Source organism: Acomys russatus, chromosome 6, assembly GCF_903995435.1.
Source record: "Acomys russatus chromosome 6, mAcoRus1.1, whole genome shotgun sequence".
NCBI lineage: Eukaryota > Metazoa > Chordata > Mammalia > Rodentia > Muridae > Acomys > Acomys russatus.
The window spans coordinates 9,594,694-9,619,756 of record NC_067142.1 but is presented as its reverse complement, the minus strand read 5'-3'; the positions used below and the strand labels follow the sequence as shown (position 1 = coordinate 9,619,756).

Genomic DNA, 25,063 nt, shown 5'->3' with positions numbered 1-25,063 from the left:
AAGTTTCTTTTGGTCATGGTGTTTTATCACAACAATAAAAAATATAACTAAGATACTGAAAAACCAGAGGTATTTGATAAGAAATGGGCTGCAGTACATTTGATCACTCTGCTTTGAGGAGAGATATGACCCAAAGAAAGCCATGGGTATTGGCTTAGATGACCATGTACTGTCTTTTGAGTCTATATTTGTCTCTGTTTCTTAAAAAAGACACCCTCACAGACCCAACCTCAACAATTTTATAAATGAAGAGCTTTTTTGAAAGAAATAACATTTGAAGACAGAATATTTAGACTAGACATGGAAAGTGTGGTAGGGTGGGAGATGACATCAGAAGGTATAAATGATCCTAGTACATACACTTAAGAATGATGAATTATGTCTAGAGCAAAGAATATGTATGAAGGAAGCACCAGGCACTGGTTCTATACAAGATAAGCAGAGGCTACTCTGCCTGAAGAAGAAAGGTTGCCATAGATATGATTATAAAAGTGAAGTTTCATTTTTAATGATTAATCTGTTATTAAGGTGGAGGTTATCATGTAGCATATATTTGTTCTGAATTGACAATGCAGATGAAATTTACCTTGAACTTCTGATTATTGTGCCTCCACATCTGGAGTGCCAGGTGTATATGTGTATGCCACTATGTTTGCCCCTCCCCCGTGGTGCTGGCCATCCAAACTCAGGGCTTTTGTGCATGCTTGGAAAGCACTCTACCAATGGAGCTAATACCTAACACAAAAGTTTAATTTCAGGAAAAAAATAAACACATGGCTAACTCTTTCATGTTCCCTTGATGCTGCCTTTTCATAGTGAATACATGATTGGTTAATACGTGTGCATTAGTTACCAATTTTGTTCTTGTGATGTAGCACCTAACAAAGTATCAAAGAGAAGGATTTCTTTTATTTTCTGATTTATATCCCATCACAACAGGGAAAGTACGGTGCCAAAAGCTGAATATTCTAAGGCAATGGGAGAATAGAACAATTACCTGCCCATATCCTAGAGGACCAGGAAGCAGAGAGGGGAATAATAACATTCAGTTACATATTTCCCTTTCCATTTCATTAAATACGAAATCAAGTTTGCCACATTATAATCTATGTCACCCAGGAACTCTGTGTATAGAACATTCTAGCTTTATGCTCATAGAGCTCTACATACCTCTTGTTCCTGAGGGCTGAAATTATATGTGTCACTAAGCCCATAAGGAGTCATTCATTTCTGTCAATATTAATTTATACTAAAGGCTAAAAGGATATCAAGTATCCAAGAAAAAGTATCACATTCTGCTACAAACTTTATTTCCCATATTTGTGGGTTTAGAGGGTCTATGGAACAAGGGGCAGAAATGTCAGTAAAGGAGTCATAAGAGATACCTAACTCAGTACAATGCAGTGTTTGACTAATCTACAATCTTCTGTGGATGATATAGTTCCACCTAAGTGAATTTTCCAGATAACTGCTACTTATCTTTTTAAACATCAAAAATATTTTCAAAGTAATTTTAGGTATTTGAAATGGAAATCTTTCTCCAATGGTTTACATGCCTCCTTGCCTTCTTAAACACAGAATTCAGAACATGGGACTGTTTTTGATTACTCAGGACCCATCACTGTGAAATGAATTCTGGAATTCCTGTTGGATTCACCCATGCTTGTCAGGCTGATGAAACTAGGCATTCCTTTTTTTGTTCCTTTCCTCGCATCTCAATCCCCTCAGACTGCCTTACAATGTTCAATATCTGTGCTTCCTGGAATATTTCTCTGTCCCCTGATGATTATGGGGAACACATGTGCCACCCTAAGACTTTCTCAGGATGTCTGCCTCTAGAAACTGCCCCCACCTTTCTATTCATTACTTTGCCATTTTCCAATGCTTTAGTTCCTATGGAAAAAAATAGAAATATGTCCATTCTGATTTAGAGACTTCCAAGGATTTGCACTGTAACATCACTTAAGTTTATATTAATCCATTTATTTATTTATTTATTTACGTGTGTGTGTATGTGTGTGCATGCAAGTGTGTGCCTGTGAGTGTGTGTACACACACACACACACTCATATGCACACACACATGACCACAATGCATTGACGGTCAGATGTATTAGTCACCCCCATCACTGAAATAAAAGGCTGCTTGAGCCACCATACCTGGATGTTTGGGAAAAGCCCTCTAGTCCTCTTGCAAAGCAGCATATTTAGCTGCTGAGCCCTGTCTCCAGTCCCTGTCAGTCCTTTGTGTGTGTATATTGTCTTCCTCTCTCAAATGCCTTATGTTCACTGTATTTAAGTTTGCATAGGAAGAACATAGATTTGTGGGTTTACTATTGTAGTGAGGCCTCTATCCCATCTTTACTTCACTTCTGCTTAGTTTCTGCAGTTAAGTTAAACTATGTGTTAAATTTACCAAACTATCTTAAATGTAAAAGGCTGAGAGGACAGAAAAAAGGGAAATACAGTTTGCAATCCTTGGACTGTTCCTTATATTTCTCAGGCATCCAGTAATCAGTATCTCTGAAGAAAGCTTGAAAAATAAGGTGAAAGTGAATTTAATTTTTATTATTAGTCCTTTGAGAAATTCATACAGTTTCCTCATGTATCATAGTCTAGCTTCGACGTCAACTGGGGAAAACTGAGGTGGGGCATGAATGTTGTGGTTGGCTGATTGGTGACCCTGTAGACTTCTCTGAGGGCAAACTTCCAAGCTGGAACTGATAGTTACTGGCAATGGCTTCCACTGATGGTGGCAAGCTGGGGCTAGGACTGATGGCATTTAGCAGGGGCTTCCACTGATGGTGGCAAGTGTATAAAAAAGAAAGTAAAATAAAAGAAAGGAAACACACACACACACACACACACACACACACACACACACACACACACACACACTTACACTAGACGATTAAATAAGACAGACTCCAGCTGGTAGGTTTCAACACGCTGTTTCTTCTTCCTTTTATTTTTAACTTCTTATTTTCATCCTTATCCCTATTCTTATCTGTTTTCTTCTTCTTCTTCTTCTTCTTCTTCTTCTTCTTCTTCTTCTTCTTCTTCTTCTTCTTCTTCTTCTTCCTCTTTTTCTTCTTCTCCTTCTCTTTCTGTTTCTGTCTTGTTGTTTCTGTTTCTTATCCTTTTCCTTTCACCGTTTATATAGCCCAACAAAGTCTTTCAAGTAGTATAAAAATCACAAGGTATTTGAATTCTATTCTAGTTCTCTATAAATAAATGATTCAAATGGATATATGTAAGAAATTAATGTTCCCCAATGCCTTCACATGATCAAGTGTTTTATGTATTATGGGTAAGGAACAAAATTGAATAACAAATTATTTCTGAGAACCCACATACATTTGTACATAAGCAACTTGTCACTTATTAACAGAGTATAATCAAGCAAGGGAATTTCTCAACCAGGTTTTCTTTCCTGGCAGGCTGCAATTTGTGGTTACAAAAGGAATCAATTATCTTCAGAAGTCATCTTATGAAGATCTTAAAGGAATCACAAATCTAAACTCCTATATAAAAATAATCAGCCACATCTATTTTAAGTCCTAAAGGTGCTCCTCTACTCATTAATATTATTTATTAAATCATATCAGGAAGCTGAGGGCAGAAAAATAGAATAAAGAAATCAATCATCATCTCAGTCACCGGTCCAACTTGAAGGAATCACTTCAGCCAATGTTACTGTGGGCCATTGTTCTTGCCTGGTCAACCCCAAAATGTCTCTAGCTTTACTAAGAAGGGTGTACTTTCTCTTAATTTCAATTGTCCCCTGAGATTTCCTGCATCAGGGCCAACAGCAAAAACATCATTACCTTACTTTGCTAAACAATCTATTCTTCCCTAAGACTCTGTACATCATAACCATTACCAAAAGCATCTTTATCTAACTTTGTTGAACAATCTATTTTGCCAAATTTTTTCTAAGGGTAGTAATCATTGTTAGCACTCTACATCCATAGATTGTTTTCAGAGATGGTGGTTGAATACTTAATCTGCCCCAGCAGCAATGCCTGAAAGAGATCAAGCATTGTTATTGTGTATGCCAATGATACTGCCCAGTGAAGGGCTGGGAGGCCTTTTATAGTACTCACACAATTCACATATTTAGGGAATTATAAGGACTGTAAAGGTAAGAAGCAGAGCTATGCTCTATAACAGCATGAAGTCCTCAGGATATCAGTTCTTGGGGCTATGCCTCACTGAGACACAGCCATCGTGGGTTTGCTAACTGGTGGGCTGCACTCCATGAGTTCTAGAGCTATTTTGCTATTCCTCTTGCACAGACTGTGGCACTCATGTCTATCTCTTCTTCCACAATTCCTCCCAGATGTCCATCCTACTACCCATTCAACCTTGTGTTTGAATTTTTCTTATTAAAACCCAACAAATCCAACTTGTGCTACCCATATATTCATCAAGTTGTAGCTTTCCACTATAACATGGGTGATTTTTTAAGGACTATACTTTTTAAGAAAACTGAGACCCTCTTTCTCTAGCAGCCATGAATTTCCAACCACTCCTCAGCTAGGAGTGGAACTTCATGTCTACCTACCTGGTCCAAGTTGACACTTTTGCACGGACTGAGCTTACACAGATCTTGTGCATGCTATTATAAACTCTGATTTCATATGTTTAGCTGCACTGTTGTGTCCTGAGGACAAACTTTCCTTTTATTCCCTTACCATCTTTGACTCTTACAGTCTTTACATCTCCTCTTCTACAATAGTAATCCCTGAGGTTTGGAAGGAGAGGCACTGGCATAGATATCAGATTTAAAGCTGAGCATTGCTCAGTCCCTTATTCTATGGACTTTGGATAGTCATGATACTTTGTGTTAACCATATTCTACTGAAAATGGAAGCTTTTCTGCTGGGGGTTGAATGATGCATTAATCCATTGGCATAACAGTAAGTCATAAGGAATCAGTTTAATATTATATCCATTTAGCAAAAAAACAGTATTAGGTAATCTATGAGAACCTATGACCTGGCTAGCCATAGATCCTTGGTAAACAATGGTCCCAGTTATGGATTTGATCTCCTAGAGAGACTAATATCAATCAGAAAGTGCTTGATTATTTGCATGGCCTTCTTGCTCCTATAGCCCCAGTGAGCCTGACTTGCCATATCAGCTGTTATTGTTTCTTGCAGGGGTTTACTGTTTTTTCCTATGTGCTTTTACCATCAGTTTTTGGAAGATAACCAACAGGACTGACAATAGCCTGTAATATTTATGTAGCTATAGAAACTTCCTTGCCAACAACTCCAAAAATGGAAAATATTTTGGAATTGGGCTTTTTACCTGTAAGCTTATGATGTCTAATTGGAGCATCATTTCCCATTATAATGTGACTAATGTGTGTGTGTGTGTGTGTGTGTGTGTGTGTGTATGTGTACATGCTCCTAATCTTTCTCAGTAGTTTGTAGGAGTAGGTTTCCTTCATTATCCTTTCTTTTTATGTTTTTTTTGAGACAGGGTTTCTCTTTATATCCCTGGCTGAACTGGATTCAGTTTGTAGACCATGCTGGCCTTGAACTGAAAGTGATCCCCCTGACTCTGCCTCCATGAGAGCTGGAACCACAGGTGTGTGCCACCACACCTGGCTTCCTTCCTTATCTAAATCCAATGTAGATTAAGAAAGGAAAAATTCCCAGTCTTGTGACATAGCTATTTATTCTATATTGTCACACCCCCAAAAGGTAGAGCAAATAAGGCTGCTTAGACATCTCAGCATGCATGGTGCTTTGTGACCAAACCTGAAAAATCTGAATTCAATTTTCAGGACATGGTAGAAGGAAAGAATAAATTCCCACAAGTCACACAAATACTCTGGCCTTCACACAATTTCTGTAGGATTCCTGTGTAAACATTCTCTCCTCTCTCTCTCTCTCTCTCTCTCTCTTTCTCTCTCTCTCTCTGTGTGCATGTGTGTGTGTGTGTGATTTTCTCTATTAAATATAATAACATTTTTTAATGTATCTTAATTTATTCATATTACATCTCAATTGTTATCCCATTCCTTGTGTCCTCCCATTCTTCCCTCCCTCCCATTTTCCCCTTACTCCCCTCCCATATGACTGTGCCTGGGGGGGACCTTCTCCACCTGTATGTGCTCATAGGATATCAAGTCTCTTCTTGGTAGCCTGCTATCCTGAGTGCCACCAGGCCGCCCCATACAGGGGATGTGGTCAAAGAGGCCTATAGAGAGGCACTGGGGAAAATCAGGAGAATAATGACATTTTCAATGAACCAACACATAATATTGATAACAGGTTTTTACAAACCGTAGCATATCCTCTTATATAAGTGTTTCTAATGAGCAGTCTCCTTTGGCATGTAGATACATATATTATGTTAGGACTCTAGATGAGAGAAGCATAGGAGAATGCCAAAGTAGAAGGATCCAGAGGGTCCTAGAAACCTACAAGTAGAACATTATGATAGGCAGATTTGGGTCCAGGGGTCCCGCTCAAACTAAGGCACCAGCCAGGGACAATACAGGTGGTAAACTTTAAACCCCTTCCCAGATCTAGCCAATGGTCAGAATATTCTCCACAGTTGAGTGGAGAGTGTGATATGACTTTCTCACGTACTCTGGTGCCTCACATTTGACCATGTCCCCTGAGGTGGAGACCTGGTGGCAACTCATAGGAAGGGACAGCAGGTAGCCAAGAAGAGACTTGATACCCTATGAGAATATATAGGGGGACGTAATCCCCCTCAGGAACTGTCATCGGGGAGGGGAATAAGAGAAAAATGGGAGGGAGGGAAGAATGGAAGGACACAAAGGATGGGAGATGTAACAAGAATAAATTAATAATAAAAAATTAAAAACAAAAAAAAGAAAATGATGTGGAAGCCGTCATCTTGCTATAGCATCTCCTCTGTACTTTACACAACAGATAATGAAGTAAAGAAGATAAGACGAGAGAAAAGGAAAGAAACACCCAAATGGCCATGGATTTACAAAGGTTTCTTGTTGCTGTGGCTGTGTTTGAATGCCAACTTCACACTTTCTCTAAACCAAGCCCCAGACCTGCACAGAAAACTTTATTGTGCCCAGGTAGCTTGGTTAGTTCTAGAAAGCTGAGGAGAGGCTGAGCTTCCCCTTGTACCTTGCTCTACTAAATGAAAGCATACCTCTGTTTCTTCTGTACTATGCAAAATTCTACAGATTGAATAAAATGGGTATTTCCAAAAAGATACATATGTATGAATTTTTTTATTCTATAGAAAAATAAAGGAGGACAGAGAAGAGCAGCCAGGGCCAAATAGTTGCCAGTATGTCTAAAATTGTGCAAATTCCTGGGAAATGTTCAAGTGTTGTACCAAACAGCTTCTAGAGGACAGACTGTAGATCCCCAGAGCAGTTCCTTAAAGCTCTCTCCAAGCTCTGAGACTTCCTTGGTTATCTATATCCACCAACAGTTAGAGCAGAGGGAAGGAAGGCAAGAGGAGGCCACGCATGGTGTACCACTGTATTTCTTTCACTCAATTGGCAACTGAACCATGACTTTCTTGTTTTCTAACTATTTCTCAGCTATTTCCCTCAAGATCTACGTGTAACTACCCATCCAACTGTCTCTGTAAGTGAAGTTGTGCACTGAAAACTCCATATTACTCTGCTCCACAGTAAATATGCCCTGTAACTCCAGTGCATCCTTGCATTTTCCTACTCTGTGTGCTACTTCTTGCCATAGTTTTGAGCAAGGGTAAAGCATTGCTGCAGAACAGCTTTTCAGGGAATGGAAATAGCCTGCAATGTTGTAGCAGCCCCTTTGCCTGAGGGAAGAAGCAAAAATTTTAAACTGGATTAGGATACAGCCAGCTGTCGCTGAGCCTGAGCCATTTCTCATACATCAGAACCCTGCAGGAATTCTGATTCTGGACAGAAGGCAGTAAATGATGAGTATACACAGTTATAGGGGAGGGGAATAAGGGGAAAATGGGAGGAAGGGAAGAATGGGAGGATACAAGGGATGGGATTACCATTGAGATGTAACAAGAATACATTAATAAAAAATATATAAAAAAGAGAAAAAATAAAATAATAAAAACATTTTAAAATGCCATATTCAAAAAAAAAAAAAAAAAAAAAGAACGAACAAACAACAAAAAAGAAATGAAGTGGCACTCAGTTCAGGAAATGTTTACAATAAAGGACTGAACAGTCAACACTGAAGCTCTGGCCTCCCCAGTGGATTAGTAACCTGGTCAGCTGCCTTCCTACATTTATTACTTTTCTTCTCACTCTGCCAAAAATGTCTAGTAGAAAGACCTTGAGAGAAAAGGGGCTTATTTTGGTTCTTCCTGAAGGAGATACAGTCTAAGACTATTATGACAAGCAAGAAAGGAAGCAGATTAGTTTACAGGGAAGGAGTTTGCAGGTGACCAGATGGTAAAAACTAGAAAAGTCCTAAGCCAGAAGCAGGACCAGATTATATCTTCCTTCACACCTGTGTCCCAGGAACCCACTTCTTCCAGAAAGTTCCACCTTCTCAATGTTCTACAACCTCTATCAGCACCCCACCAGGGAAGTGAAGTGTTCAGAGATATGACTTATGGACAACATATAATATTCAACTCCTAACTCCCCACAAAATTCCCTCTGGGAGGAAGACAAGATAGACTAGGCCCTGGAAAGATGATCCTACAGAGTAGCCTCCTAAAGCAATCTGAAAGAAATGGGCATTGAGCACTCTATCTATCCCCAAGTTTTCACCCATATTTCCCAATATCTTTCCTATATTTTTCATAGAGTCATGGATTCTCCATTAGACTAACCCAACACCCTGTACATTTCATGCATACTACTATATTTAGTGTGGAAATTTAGTTTGAAATTCCCTCTCAAGTAAAGCTGTACCTGGTCCATGACTCATTTGACAGGATAAGACTAGAATTATGCTATGGTTTTGAACTTTAGTGACCCATGTTTAAAGACTTTGTCTCTAGTTTGGTGCTCATGGTGAGTGGTAGAACTTTTAAGGTTAAGTCCAGTGGGAGGAACTCAGGTCATTTGGCTCAACAATTTCATATTCTCTCTCCCACCCCCTCCCTCTCTTTCTGTTTATCTGTGTATTTTCAGGTACATGCTTGTCTACATTTATGTGTGGAAGCCTGAAGACAACCATGGGTGTGGTTCCATAAGATTCTGTCTGCCTTGCTTTTTAAAACTAGGTCCTCTAGTGGCCTGAGTCTCAGTAATTCTGCTTGGCTGCCTGACAAGAAAGCAACAAGTGGCTACATTCATCTATATAGCACTAATAATACAAAGGAATTGTGCCATGCCCATGTTCTCATTCTATCTATCCGTTACATTAATATGTTGCTATAGCCATCTTTTTATGTGGGTGCTGGGAATCTGAACTTAGGTCTTTACATCTGTGTATGAGGTATTCTTGTGGAACCATCTTCCTAGTCTTCTCTGTTTTATTAATGTTTCCTCTGGGATCCACCTCATTCACATATTTATGCAGTAAGCACTTCATTGACTAAGCCATCTCCCTGGCCCCTTGACCATGGATCCAGCAGGCTTGTTCCTCCACTCAGTCCTTTCATAGGCACAGAGCATTGAGGCCAAGTGACCACAATGAAATCTCCAGATTAGTGACTCTAACAGACTTCTTTCCCAAATAGATTCCTTGTCTCAGGGACTTGCCAGTAGGAGGAAAGACTGAGTAATGTACACAGAGCTGTCAGAGATTCACCCTCCATTGCTTTGAAATCTAATAGTCACAAGCCAGGATAAACTGAAGTTTACTTTGGTTTTCTTTGAATAGAAAGCATTTGCAAAGCAATCCATTATTCTCACAAGATATCTGTGAGGATCTCCATACTCAGAACCTTTGTCTGCTTTCAAGGAACTAGAGATCCACTCAGAACCTTCAGTGTTTCCTACAGGCTTGCAGGAGATTCACCTTGCTGTAAATTGCTTAACCTGGTCACATTCCAATTGGATTTATAGGCACACAATGTGATCTCTGTGAGAGCATTATCATGCCCTCAATTGCCCTTTACCTTTATCATTCTTTAGTGATGAAGTAGCTAAGTAGCTCCTCCTTCTCTCTCTCTCTCTCTCTCTCTCTCTCTCTCTCTCTCTCTCTTTCAAACATTCATGCATATGAACTGATACAAAGACATTTGATATCTTCTAAAACCCAACATACTAACTTGCAATTTAAGGGAGATGACAGGATATGCACAGATTGTAAGAAGATATTATGTGAATGTGTATAAGGATCTGTAATAGCCAACAATCTCAATGTCTGCAAACTGTCATGGAAATGCTTCCCCAGGAATGCCCATGGCTGACTGTGTACTTCTCTTACACAACCTAGTATGGGCTGTGTCATATATAACATGAAATGATAATTCATTCTTTCTATATACAAATAGATCTACAAGCTCACTTTTTATATTAGCCTCCACATTTGTTTGTGGTATTTTACTTTCTATGTTTGTAAAACTAATTATCATTAACCGAGGCATGGTGATGCAGAAAAGCCTACATGGCTTATAGAGAGATACCATCAAGATTCCCTAAAGGAAAATGTCTTTGACCCCATTATTGATAACAAACAAAATCTATTAAAAGAATTTTATTCATTTTTGTACACTAAATATTTACTGATTATCTATTAAATGTCAGGAAATGATCTAGACCCTGAGAAATAAACACTAAAAATAAGAATAAAATAATAAAAACAATGTTCTTATATCATGATTGTACTCATGGTGACAGAAACCACACAGAGAAACACCAAAATAAGAAACTCATATTCCTCAAGCCCAGTATGTGTTAAAAGAGAGACAGAAAATCCTAAAGGAGTAAGAATTGGTGAGTGAGCAGATATGGGAACTGCATTCAATGCAGTGAAGTTAAAAGTCTCCTGCAGCTTAGGCTACGAGGCTTCTGCAGCAGAGAACTTATGAAAGGAGTAGTTTAGTCCTGTGTGTATCTGGGGCTGAAAGATGCAGGCTGAGACTGTTACAGAGACAAATGTGCCCAGGAAAGAAAGAAAAAAGGATAGCATATAGGAGTTGTTAGGAAAATGAATTGTGGGATGATGTTGGGGCAGAATTCAAAGACTGCAAAGTCTGAATGTTTTGCTATGTGTACAGAAGTTATTGGAACCCTCTATCGATGAAATAATTCTTCCCGCATTTTAAATCCAAGAGCTACTGTGAGCATATGGCAATCAGACTAAGTCAAGCACTTATGGTTTTCTAAGCACAAGTACCCCATAGGTCATGGATTGTGCTTGCTTAAATAGAGAAGCCTTTTGGCTCCCTGAAGGCAAACACACAACGTTCACTCTTCTGTGTCCACAATCTGTAGCTCAGAGAAATCTGTGGGTAGGCTAGAGATTAGCAGGAATCATTTGTGTCTCTTGGCAATACACATGATTTTCTCTCTCAATTAAATTGATTTGAGGTTATTTTGGTGCTCTATATACCATTTTAGTGTTGTCAGCCAGAAACCTTCCCTCCACAGGTTCACATACACACAAAAAATATGCAAGAATAGAAATGACTACACTATGATAACACTGAATCATAAAAGCAGTGCAATAAAATCAGAAGCTTAGGAGCATGCCTCAAAGAAACAGAAATGAATAGTGAGTATTTTAAAATAAGTTCAGCATTCTTAGCCAACAGAAAATGCAAATCAAAATTATTCCAGTGAAAGTGGCTATTGTAAAGAAAATGACAACGCCGGCAAGGACCAGTGGAGGTTATATGCTAATGATGGAAATATGAATTGAAAGTAGTATGGAGATTCCTAATAAAAGCTAAAAAGACCTGTCACTCAGCTATATACAGTGAAGACATTCCTAAAATTTCTACTGCAGCCCATTATAGACACTTGCACATTCATGCTCACTCAATGTTCTTTACTAAAGCCAAGATATGAACATAGCCTAAATGTCTATCACCTGATGAATGAGTAAAGAATATATTCCATACATACATAGTGGTGTTTTATTCAATGACGCAGAATAAAATTATGCCATTCTCAGGAAGATGGTCAGAAATGAAAATTATTAGGTTAAGAGAAATAAGTCAGACTTAGAAAGGCAAATATTCCATGTCATTTCTCACCAAGATTATGTTTCTTTTTAACATATGTATGTGTGCCTGTATACATGTTTGTGGTGTGAGTGTAGCAGTCCATGGAAGACTATGTGAGGATATTAAAAGACCAGAAGAAGGAAATAGTGGAAAGAAAAGTATATACATGAGGTAAATATTAGCAAAGTGAAATGACACAAACATTTCATAACGAAACACATTATTATTGTTTCCAAATTAAAAATTACTATCATGAAAATTGTAATGGAAGTACCAGTGTAGTAATTTTTATTTGGTTTTTTTACTGAAATGTTCATTAAAAAACAGGTACCATAACATATGTCAGTAACCACAGAACTTGGACGATGGATTCAGAAAGTTACAGAGTTCAAGTTCATCCTTTCTTATACAATGAGCTAGAAGCTAGCTGTATTTATATGGAACCCTAAAAATGAAAGAAGAAATAAGATAATAGTTATTTATGCTTTGTGTCCAATAAGAATCCATATAACTGTGCTCTTTAGTGGTGGTAAGATTGACTGTCAGGTACTGAGAGCCTGTCCCTTGCCTGGCTTTTTAAGCACCTTATTTCACTGAATCCTCTTAATAGTCATATGAAATTATTATTATTATTATTATTATTATTATTATTATTATTATTATTATTATTATTATTATTATTATTTTAATTTTTTGATGGAATAAGGGGTTGTGAGAAATGAGTTGGTTGATCTATGTTCTTATACCTCCTAAATGCTGGATACCAACTACACTTTTATCTGCTTCGAGAGTCATTGTGCAATCTATCATACAATACAAAAAAGAAGAAAGTCTTCAGAGGTGAAGAAAAGTGATATAAAGAAATTTCAGTTGTCCAAAGTAAAAACTGACCTACTGCTGTGATCAATTCCTGGGTAAACATAGGCATAAACTCTGCTATAAAAGTTACAACATCCATTCCTCATTTCCTGGGCTCTGAGGTTGCAGACAGAGGCCATTCCATGGTTCTGTCATTTATAGACTTACAAATGTTGAGTTTGATGCTGTGTGTTGGATAGGGCCTGAGCTATAAATATGGTTCAGATCTCAGTGAGATGCATTGATCTTTTATGGATGTTTCAATTATAATAGTTACTGAGGTTTGTGGACAGATATCTTGAAGTATAGAGTGAGCCATATGGAAATTTCTCACATTTATTACCTAGATTGTAAGCCATGCCACAGCCTCTATGTATGTTCCTTTCTGATTGCTTGGAGACAACCATTTTATTAGCCCACAGTCAGGAAGGGAAAAATATATTGTTCTTTCCTAATTGGAAAATAATAAAACATATTTTTAAAGGAGCATATGTTGTTTGATTTTTTTTTAAATTAGTGGACTAACATAATAAAAAAAGCAGTAAATAAAGGACAGAAACTCAGGTTCTCCCTTACTCCAGTTCAAGACCTTTGGAATTTTTTCAGTTATTGATAAGCCAATTATAAGACAATGTGACCTTCCATCTGTCTTTTCTAGAGATTTAAATAAAAGAAGTTTGTAGTATTTCATCACAAGTCTTAAAATTTATTTGAGCTAGTCAAATGGTTCAGGAAGTAAAGGCACTTGATGACAACCTGACATCTTGATTTGATTCCCATGAACCCATATGTGGAAAAATGACACCAACAATTTCTCTACAAGAACAATCACACACACATACACACACACACACACACACACACATACACACACACATACACACACAGAATTCAAAAGAAACCAAAGAGACTACCATGATTCTAATCTATGTATTTCACTCTGTATGAAAACCCCTTGCCAAAATATTTCTCTAATAATAGACTCGGTGATTTCCTTGAGAAAAAAGTCAAAATAGCTGAGTAGTATTCTGTACTGTATATGTACCACAGTTTCTTTATCCATTCTTCTACTGATGGACACTTACGCTGTTTCCATGTTCTGGCTATTATGAATAAGGCTGCTTTGAACATGGTTGAGCAAATTTTCTTGTTGTGTGCTGGAGCATCTTCTGGGTATATTCCAAGGAGTGGAATAGCTGGATCTTGAGGAAGCCCTATTCCCACTTTTCTGAGATAGCACCAGATAGATTTCCAAAGTGGCTGTACTAGTTTGCATTCCCACCAGCAATGAAGGAGTGTTCCTCTCTCCCCACATCCTCACCAGCATGTGGTGTTACTTGAATTTTTGATCTTAGCCATTCTGATGGGTGTAAGATGGAATCTCAGAGTTGTTTTGATTTGCATTTCCCTGATGACTAAGGAGGTTGAGCATTTCTTTAAGTGTTTTTCAACCATTTGATATTCCTCTGTTGAGAATTCTCTGTTTAGTTCCAAGCCCCATTTCTCAATTGGGTTATTTGGCTTGGTGGTGTTTAATTTCTTGAGTTCTTTATATATTTTGGATATTAGACCTTTGTCAGATATAGGGTTGGTGAAGATCTTTTCCCAGTCTATAGGCTGTCGCTTTGTTCTCTTGACAGTGTCTCCTGTCTTACAGAAGCTTCTCATCCTCATGAGGTCCCATTTATTAATGGTTCACATTAAGACCTGGACCATTGGTGTTCTGTTCAGGAAGTTGTCTCCTGTGCCAATATGTTCCAGGCTCTTCCCCATTTTTTCCACTAAGTGACTTAGTGTCTCTGGTTTTATGTTGAGGTCTTTAATCCACTTGGATTTGAGTTTTGTGCAAGGTGACAAATATGGGTCCAGCTGCATTTTTTTACACATAAACATCCAATTAGACCAGCACCATTTGTTGAAGATGCTATCCTTTTTCCATTGAATGGATTTGGCTTCTTTGTCAAAAATCAAGTGACCATATGTGTATGGACTCAGATATTAAAAACAAGGAATCCCCAAAATTTGTGGATAAATGGATTGAGCTAGAAATGATCATAATAAGTGAGTTAACCAAGAAACAGAAAGACTCAAATGGTATATACTCACTTATATCTGCATACTAGGCCAAGGGGAATGTCCCACGAAAGCCTTCACTTACTAGGAAACTGGGACAGAAGAGAGGACATCCTATTGGGACTCTAAATGAGGGAAGCATGGGAGAATAGCAAAGTAGAAGGATCCAGAGGGTCCTAGAAACCTACAAGTAGCACATTATGATAGGCAGATTTGGGCCCAGGGGTCCTGCTCAAACTAAGGCACCAGCCAAGGACAATACAGGTGGTAAACTTTAAGCCCCTTCCCAGATCTAGGCAATGGTCAGAAGAGTCTCCACACTTGAGTGGAGAATGGGATATGACTTTCTCACATACTCTGGTGCCTCATATTTGACTATGTCCCCTGGAGGGGGAGATCTGGTGGCACTCAGAGGAAGGACAGCAGGTTGCCAAGAAGAGACTTGATACCCTATGAGAATATACAGGGGGAGGTAATCCCCCTCAGGAACAGTCATAGGGGAGGGGAATAATAGGAAATTGGGGAGGGGGGAGAATGGGAGGATACAAGGGATGGGATAAACATTGAGATGTAACAAGAATAAATTAATTAAAAAAAAAGAAAGTCAAAATAAAAGTCAATGGATTCATTAGCTAGATATCCACCTGTTCTAAGACATGGATGTGGATGCATAGCTAATGGGAAATAAATACCCAAAGTAAGTTAAATAAACATGTACCTAGCCATATTTAAGTTGCTGTCTTGATCACTATTTAAATGACCAGTGATTATTGTACAAACATTAAAACCCAGACCCTCCACAAAAAATAGTCTGCATTTTCCTCACTACTTCATGACAAAACTGTTAAGTTATTATAGCCAAAATATTGCTAGAAAGGATAAATCCAATTTTCAATCCTAATGTACAGTTATATTAATAGGAAAAGATTATGAAATTTGTAAACATAAAACCTTAGTTATTATGTCATTTATTTACATGCTTAAAACATTGTTTCTTGAGTTTGCTGTTATTTGGAGACATCGTCTTGAAAGTAGGATAACAGGAGGATCCAAGATGGCGGCGAGCAGTGTGGACCGCGTTTGGAGGCTCCAGTGAACAATTCAGGGAATTGCACAGATTTCTGAGCCAGGAACACCGAGGTCCGGATATCACGGCAGCGGGAGTGCTCCATGGTTCGGAGGGACCAGGGTGCGGAGGACCTGCGTGCCCCTGCACACGGGAGGAGCGTAGTTTTTCTCTGATCGGAGCAGCAGCGGCAGAGGCAGCAGCACCAGCGGCACCAGCAGCGGCGGCTGAGGTTTGCAGCTCATAGCCTTCCGGTGGAGGCGATTGGTGTGGTGGCTGGTGGGAGTTGCTGCGGGAGAGGGGGCTCGGGGCAGGATTTGGGTCGCGAGGAGCCTTTGGACCCAGACTGGACTCGGCGGACAGTTCGGCCCCAGAGTCCCGGGTACTGGCCCGGCCCAGCAAGCAATTCTGCCTGAGGCACTAACTCAGCGTGGCCACAGCTCCCCTGCTGTGGCGCAGGCTCAGTTGAGCTCGCAGCTCCACACTAGGCACTACCTCAGCTCAGCGGCAGCTTCCCTGCGGTGACACAGGCTGGGCGGAGCACTTGTTCCACCACTGGCACTAACTCAGAGCAGCCGCAGTTCTCCTGCTGTGGCGCAGGCTTGGTGACATGCTCAGTTCCATCCTAGGCACCACCTCAGCTCAGCGGCAGCTCCCCTGCGGTGACACAGTCTGGGCGGAGCAATTGGTTTCACCACAGGCGCTAACTCAGAGCAGCTGCAGTTCTCCTGCTGTGGCGCAGGCTTGGTGACATGATCTGTTCCATCCTGGGCACCACCTCAGCTCAGCGGCAGCTCCGCTGCGGTGATACACTCTGGGCGGAGCACTTGTTCCACCACTGGTGCTAACTCAGAGCAGCCGCAGTTCTCCTGCTGTGGCGCAGGCTGGACAGAGCTCTCGGTTCCACCATCTCTAAGACTCTGGTTGGACACAGTGTGCAGTTTGAATCCAGAATTCCTGGCTGAGATTGGTGGTCATTTCGGGCCCTGAGTCAATAACTGACCACAGCACGCACTTTGGGCCAAAAGGCCCTAGCGGAGCTTGGTGCATAGTCCCAGCCCAAAAATTCTGGCTGGACCCGGTGTGCATTTTGGGCCCAAAATCCCTAGCTGAGCTTGGCAGACGGTTCAGGCCCTGAGAATCTAGCTGAGTTCTGCCCGTGGTTCGGTCCCAGTGCTCCTGGCTGGACTTGGCAGGGAACAGAGAGGCTGTGGATACCTTGGCCTGACTCAATGCTCATTCAGAGACCCAGAACAATTGCAGGATCCACAGCAGAGGGGGGCTGAGGATCACTGGCTGTGAGAGACCAGAACAACAGGGCTAACCTCCTAACATCCACACCAGTGAAGCTTTGAGCTCGCAGCCTAGGGAAATCGTGAGAAAACAAGTGAATCTATCGTCAGACACCCTCCATTCAACTCTGGAAGCTACCCAACAAAAACAAAGACGGCAAGATGTCTAAAGGACAAAGAAAAAGCATACGCAAAAAACCCCAAAACAACATGGCGTCTCCAGTTTCCAGCTATCCCAAAGAAAACAACCCAGAGAACTCAAATACAACGGAAATACAAGAAAATGACCTCAAATCCTTAGTAATGAGGATGATAATGGAGGAAACAAATAAAATTCGTAATCAAATGCAGGAAGACGCAGACAAACAGGTGAGAGACATAAAAGAAGCACATAGAGTGGAACTGGAAAAATTGCAGGAAAATGCAAACAACCAGATGAAAGAAATAAATAAAACGGTTCAAGCTCTGAAGACCTATAAAGAGGCAATGGAAGAAACTCAGGAATATACAAAAAATCAGATGAAAGAAATCAAAAAATCAATTCAAGATCTGAAAATGAAAATGGATTCAATGATAAACACACAGACAGAAGAAAAACGAGAACGTGAGACCTCAGAGAAGAAGGCGAGCAACACAGAGGTGAGCTTTTCTAACAGAATCCAAGAGGTGGAAGAACGAACCTCAGGGCTAGAAGATACAATCACAGATATTGAATCAACCATTAAAGAAAATGCCAAATCTGGAAAACTCCTGACACAAAACATCCAAGAAATTAAGGACACCATGAAAAGAAGAAATCTGCGGATAATAGGCATTGAAGAAAGAGAAGACATCAGACTCCGGGGCCCAGAAACTATTCTCAACAAAATCATAGAAGAAAATTTCCCCAATCTAAAGAAAGAGATGCCTATAAACATACAAGAGGCCTACAGAACACCAAATAGAATTGACCAGAAAAGAAAAACTGCCCGCCACATAAAAATCAAAACACAAAACATGCAGAACAAAGAAAAAATATTAAAAGCTGCAAGGGAAAAGGGCCAAGTAACATTTAATGGTAAACCTATCAGAATTACACCCGACTTCTCAGCAGAGACCATAAAAGCCAGAAGGGCCTGGACAGAGATCCTGCAAACCCTAAGAGAACATAGATGCCAGGCCAGACTACTTTACCCAGCAAAATTTCCAATAACCATTGATGGAGAAAACAAAATATTCCATGACAAAAACAAATTCAAACAGTACCTATCCACAAACCCAGCTTTACAGAAGGTACTAGAAGGAAAACTCCATCCCAAAGGGTCAAGCTACAACCAAAACTACCCAGGAAATAGATAACTATCCCATGGCAAAAACACAACTACACAAACGCTCGACTGGAAACAACATCAAAATTAAGACTCTTAACAGTCACTGGTCATTAATATCTCTCAACATCAATGGCCTCAATTCTCCAATAAAAAGACACAGACTAACTGAATGGGTACATAAACAAGATCCAACATTCTTCTGCATCCAAGAAACACATCTCACCCATAATGAAAGGCATTACCTCAGGGTAAAAGGTTGGAAAAAAATATTCCAAGCAAATGGTCACAAGAAGCAAGCAGGCGTAGCCATTTTAGTATCCAACAAAATAGACTTTCAACCAAAATTAATCAAAAGGGATGAGGAAGGACACTTCATACTCATCAAAGGTAAAGTCAACCAAGATGACATCACAATTCTGAACATCTATGCTCCCAATACAAGGGCACCCACATTTGTAAAAGATCTCCTAAAAAAGCTTAAACCACACATCGATCCCCACACAATAATAGTGGGAGACTTCAACACCCCACTCTCACTGAAGGATAAGTCATTGAAACAGAAACTAAGCCGAGATATAACATCATTAACCAATGCCATGGGTCAAACGGATCTAACAGATATCTATAGAACCTTTCACCCAAGCAAGAAAGAATACACCTTCTTCTCTGCACCCCATGGAACCTTCTCCAAAATTGATCACATCGTAGGTCACAAAGCAAGCCTCAATAGATACAAGAGGATTGAAATAATACCTTGTATCCTATCAGATCACCATGCTCTTAGGCTGCAATTCAACAACAACAGAAATAACAAAAAGCCTACACGTACGTGGAAACTAAACAACTCTCTGCTAAATGACACCTGGGTCAGGGAAGAAATAAAGAAAGAAATCAAGGAGTTTCTGAAATTCAATGAAAATGAAGAAACAACATACCCAAATTTGTGGGATACATTGAAAGCAGTGCTAAGAGGAAAATTCATAGCACTAAGTGCCTTTAAAAAGAAATTGGAAACATCGCACATAAGCATCTTAACAACACAACTGGAAGCCCTAGAAAAAAAAGAAGCAGAAACACCCAAGAGGAGTAGACGCCTGGAAATAATCAAACTCAGGGCTGAAATTAACAAATTAGAAACTAAGAAAACAGTCCAAAGAATCAACAAAACCAAAAGCTGGTTCTTTGAGAAAATCAACAAGATAGACAGACCATTAGCCAAACTAACTAAAAGGCAGAGAGACATTATTCAAATCAACAAAATCAGAAATGAAAAGGGAGACATAACAACAGACACTGAAGAAATTCAAAGAATAATAAGATCCTACTTTGAAGGCATATACGCCACAAAATTTGAAAACCTAAGGGAGATGGACGATTTTCTTGAACAATTTCACTTGCCAAAGTTGAATGAAGAACAGATAAACAAGCTAAATAGTCCCATTTCCCCTACAGAAATAGAAGCAATCATCGATGGTCTCCCAACCAAAAAAAAGCCCAGGGCCAGATGGTTTCAGTGCAGAATTCTACCAGACCTTTAAGGGCGAGCTAATACCGATACTCTTCAAGCTACTCCAAAAGATAGAAATGGATGGAAAATTACCAAATTCATTCTATGAGGCCATAGTCTCATTGATACCTAAACCGCACAAAGACTCAACAAAGAAAGAGAATTTCAGACCAATTTCTCTTATGAACATAGATACAAAAATACTAAATAAAATACTTGCAAAACGAATACAGGAGCACATCAAAGATATCATTCATCATGACCAAGTAGGCTTCATTCCAGGCATGCAGGGATGGTTTAATATATGGAAATCCATCAATGTAATCCACCATATAAACAAACTGAAAATAAAAAACCACATGATCATCTCCTTGGATGCAGAGAAAGCATTTGATAAAATTCAACACCCATTCATGTTTAAAGTTTTAGAGAGATCGGGGATACAAGGCACTTTCCTCAACATAATAAAGGCTATATACAGCAAGCCAATAGCCAAAATCAAAGTAAATGGTGAGATACTCAAGGAAATTCCTCTAAAATCGGGAACAAGGCAAGGCTGCCCACTCTCTCCATATCTCTTCAATATAGTACTCGAAGTTCTAGCTAGAGCAATAAGACAACAAAAGGAGATCAAGGGTATCCAAATGGGAAAGGAGGAAGTCAAATTATCCCTCTTTGCAGATGATATGATAGTGTACATAAGTGACCCTCAAAATTCCACCAGAGAACTCCTAAAGCTGATAAACACCTTCAGCAAATTGGCTGGATTCAAAATTAACTCAAAAAAGTCTGTAGCCTTCCTATACACAAATGACAAGCTTGCAGAGGAAGAAATTAGGAAAACCACACCCTTCGCATTAGCCACAAGCAATATAAAATATCTAGGAGTTACCCTAACTAAGCAAGTGAAGGACTTGTATGAAAAAAATTTCAAAACTCTGAAGAAAGAGATTGAAGATGACCTGAGAAGATGGCATGATCTTCCTTGCTCATGGATCGGGAGAATTAACATAGTAAAAATGGCCATCCTACCAAAAGCAATCTACAGATTCAATGCAATCCCTATCAAAATAACTACACAATTTTTTAAAGACATTGAAAGTTCAATTCTGAACTTCATATGGAAAAACAAAAAACCCAGAATAGCTAAAACAATCTTGTACAATAAAAGGTGCTCCGGAGGAATCTCCATACCTGATCTCAAACTGTACTATAAAGCAATAGTAATTAAAACAGCATGGTACTGGCACAGCAACAGGCTGGTTGATCAGTGGAATCGAATCGAAGACCCAGATATGAATCCACACACATATGGTCACTTGATTTTTGACAAAGAAGCCAAATCCATTCAATGGAAAAAGGATAGCATCTTCAACAAATGGTGCTGGTCTAACTGGAGGTCTATGTGTAAAAAAATGAAACTGGACCCATATTTGTCACCTTGCACAAAACTCAAGTCCAAGTGGATTAAAGACCTCAACATAAAACCAGAGACACTTAGCCACTTAGAAGAAAAAGTGGGAAAGAGCCTGGAACATATTGGCACAGGAGACAACTTCCTGAACAGAACACCAACGGCCCAGGCCTTAATGTCAACCATTAATAAATGGGACCTTATGAGGCTGAGAAGCTTCTGTAAGGCAGGAGACACTGTCAAGAGAACAAAGCGACAGCCTACAGACTGGGAAAAAATCTTCACCAACCCTACATCTGACAAAGGTCTAATATCCAAAATATATAAAGAACTCAAGAAATTAAACACCACCAAACCAAATAACCCAATTGAGAAATGGGGCTTGGAACTAAACAGAGAATTCTCAACAGAGGAGTATCAAATGGCTGAGAAACACTTAAAGAAATGCTCAACCTCCTTAGTCATCAGGGAAATGCAAATCAAAACAACTCTGAGATTCCATCTTACACCCATCAGAATGGCTAAGATCAAAAATTCAAGCGACACCACATGCTGGCGAGGATGTGGGGAGAGAGGAACACTCCTTCATTGCTGGTGGGAATGCAAACTAGTACAGCCACTTTGGAAATCTATCTGGTGCTATCTCAGAAAAATGGGAATAGGGCTTCCTCAAGACCCAGCTATTCCACTCCTTGGAATATACCCAGAAGATGCTCCAGCACACAACAAGAAAATTTGCTCAACCATGTTCATAGCAGCCTTATTCATAATGGCCAGAACATGGAAACAGCCTAAGTGTCCCTCAGTAGAAGAGTGGATAAAGAAACTGTGGTACATATACACTATGGAATACTACTCAGCTATTAAAAACAAGGAATTCCCGAAATTTGTGGATAAATGGATTGAGCTAGAAATGATCATAATGAGTGAGTTAACCCAGAAGCAGAAAGAATCAAATGGTATATACTCACTTATATCTGCATACTAGCCCAAGGGGCATGTTCCACAAAAGCCTTCACTTACCAGGAAACTGGGACAGAGGGGAAGGCATCCTATTGGGAATCTAAATGAGAGACGCATGGGAGAACAGCAAAATAAAAGGATCCAGAGGGTCCTAGAAATCTACAAGTAGAACAATATGATAGGCAGATTTGGGCCCAGGGGTCCAGCTCAAACTAAGGCACCAGCCAAGGACAATACAGGAGGTAAACTTTAAACCCCTTCCCAGATCTAGCCAATGGTCAGAATATTCTCCACAGTTGAGGGGAGAGTGTGATACGACTTTCTGACGTACTCTGGTGCCTCACATTTGACCATGTCCCCTGGAGGGGGAGACCTGGTGGCACTCAGAGGAAGGATAGCAAGTAGCCAAGAAGAGACTTGATACCCTATGAGAATATATAGAGGGACGTAATCCCCCTCAGGAACAGTCATAGGGGAGGGGAATAATGGGAAAATGGGGGGGGGGAGGAATGGGAGGATACAAGGGATGGAATAAACATTCAGATGTAACAAGAATAAATTAAAAAAAAAAAAAAAAAAAAGAAAGGAGGATAACATTCTCTCCTTTCCTTCTTACTAAAAGACAATCCAGGCTGCACCAGTTCATCAGATTTATCTGGCAATGGTAAATGAGGCCCAGATTTTGTGCTTGTGGAGAAGCACTCTAATAACTGATTCACCTCTTCAGACCCATTATGATCTGCTTCTGTGTCTTCGTGATAGTTAATGGGATACATACTGTACCTTTAAGTGTTAGGTAACAAAGATGCTCTTGTAACTTCATCCAGCATCTTCTTCACATTACCCAGTGAGCATGGGGACTATGATCCCCATTAGCAACCGGCAGAGAGCCTCAGGATCCCATTCAGTTTCTTTGAGATAATTCAGTTTTTAAGTCTAAGTCTTCTAAGCTTAATGGTATATGAACCACCAAAATGTTGGTTTACTTATAAATATGATTGTTATACATATATATATATATATATATATATATATATATATATATATATATGTATATGTATGTATTCTTGGCCATTTTAGATATATGTTTAAGTTTCCTTCTGACTTCTTTAAGTTATCATAATTCATTCATGTTGCTACTCATGCCATGTGAATAAATGGCATCCTCATTCATTAAATTTCAGCTCAAAACCTAGACCTTGTTGTTTATTTTTTGATGGGTCAGATTTTTACTTTTTATTGTATTTCTATTAATTTATTCAGATTGCATCTCAATTATTATCTCCTTGCTTTTCTCCTCCCATTCCTCCCTCCCTCTTTCACCCTATGCCCCTCCCGTAGGTCTGTGACAGAAGGGGACCTCCTCCCCGACTATATGGTAACATTCCACACTTGCAACTTGCCTCACAGTCCTCCCATCTCCACAATGTAGTCTGGTGTAGTAGTACACTTATTTCCTTTCTTGAACCAATCTATATACCATGTACAGCTTTGAAGACAAAGGACTACTTTCAAATATTAGGAAACTTGGCTTCAGATATTTTCCCCTGCCTTGAAAAATAAAACCTTGCTTCTTTTTATATGGCCTGCATAATCATGACTCAAACCCATTCCACATTCTTCCACTTCTCTCTCTGTCTCTTGCTAAGAATGGCTCACTTCTTATACTAGTCCAGGAAGGTCATTCTTCTTCCAAGTCCCATTTCTATTTATTTACTTTGATCTCTTTTGTTATTTAGCGCTCATGTTGAATTTTATATTTAAATAAAAATCTATTATATTACACTTTATTCCCTTATCCTGTTTATAATCTTTGTAGATATCATTAAAGACAATTTACTTCCATTTACTTATTGATGTTCTTTCTGCCGTAGTTAATAGAAGATGATATCCAGATAAAGGAGATTTGTTTTATCTCATTTTTTTTTTTTACCATCAAATGCCTAGAGTTATACTTGAATATGAGAGAGAGTTTTTGTTGAAAGTAAAATACTCCTTCCCTACCAATTAGCAGTTATTTCATGTATGTGATGTGGAAGAGGGCAGTGACTGAGCAAGAGCCATTGGCCAAGCCTACTACCACACAGCTAGAGAACCACAACACGAAATAGAAATTGCTTTCCTGGGTGGTTCTGCCATCGACTTTCTGTAACCTTGAACAAGTTAATTACATTTTATGGGCCTCATACTTCTCCTTTTTAGCACTGAGTTTATATTTCATGTTCCCCAAGTGTGTTTCCTACCATAGCTCCCATGTCTCAACACTAACCAAACAATCTGAGTGCAAATGCACTTTAGAGTTTGTTCCTTTCTTGTCACAGTAAAGAACTAAGAGTATTGGTAAAACAAAGCCAGAAAAAAACCTTATTTTTGAGACACTTCAATGACACATGGTGTGCATTTTTGTAGTAAGTAATGCCTTTGCCTCTCTCATGCTCACTACATCCACAGAAAATATTTCCATACAGTAATACTGACTGATAAAAATATA

General features: G+C 39.4%; 1 protein-coding gene across 1 annotated transcript in view; it reads left to right on the top strand.

Moving 5' to 3' along the window:
- LOC127190912 (contactin-associated protein like 5-1-like) overlaps positions 1-25,063 on the top strand; it is a 721,994-nt gene that overhangs the window by 407,278 nt on the left and 289,653 nt on the right. The window lies entirely within an intron of this gene.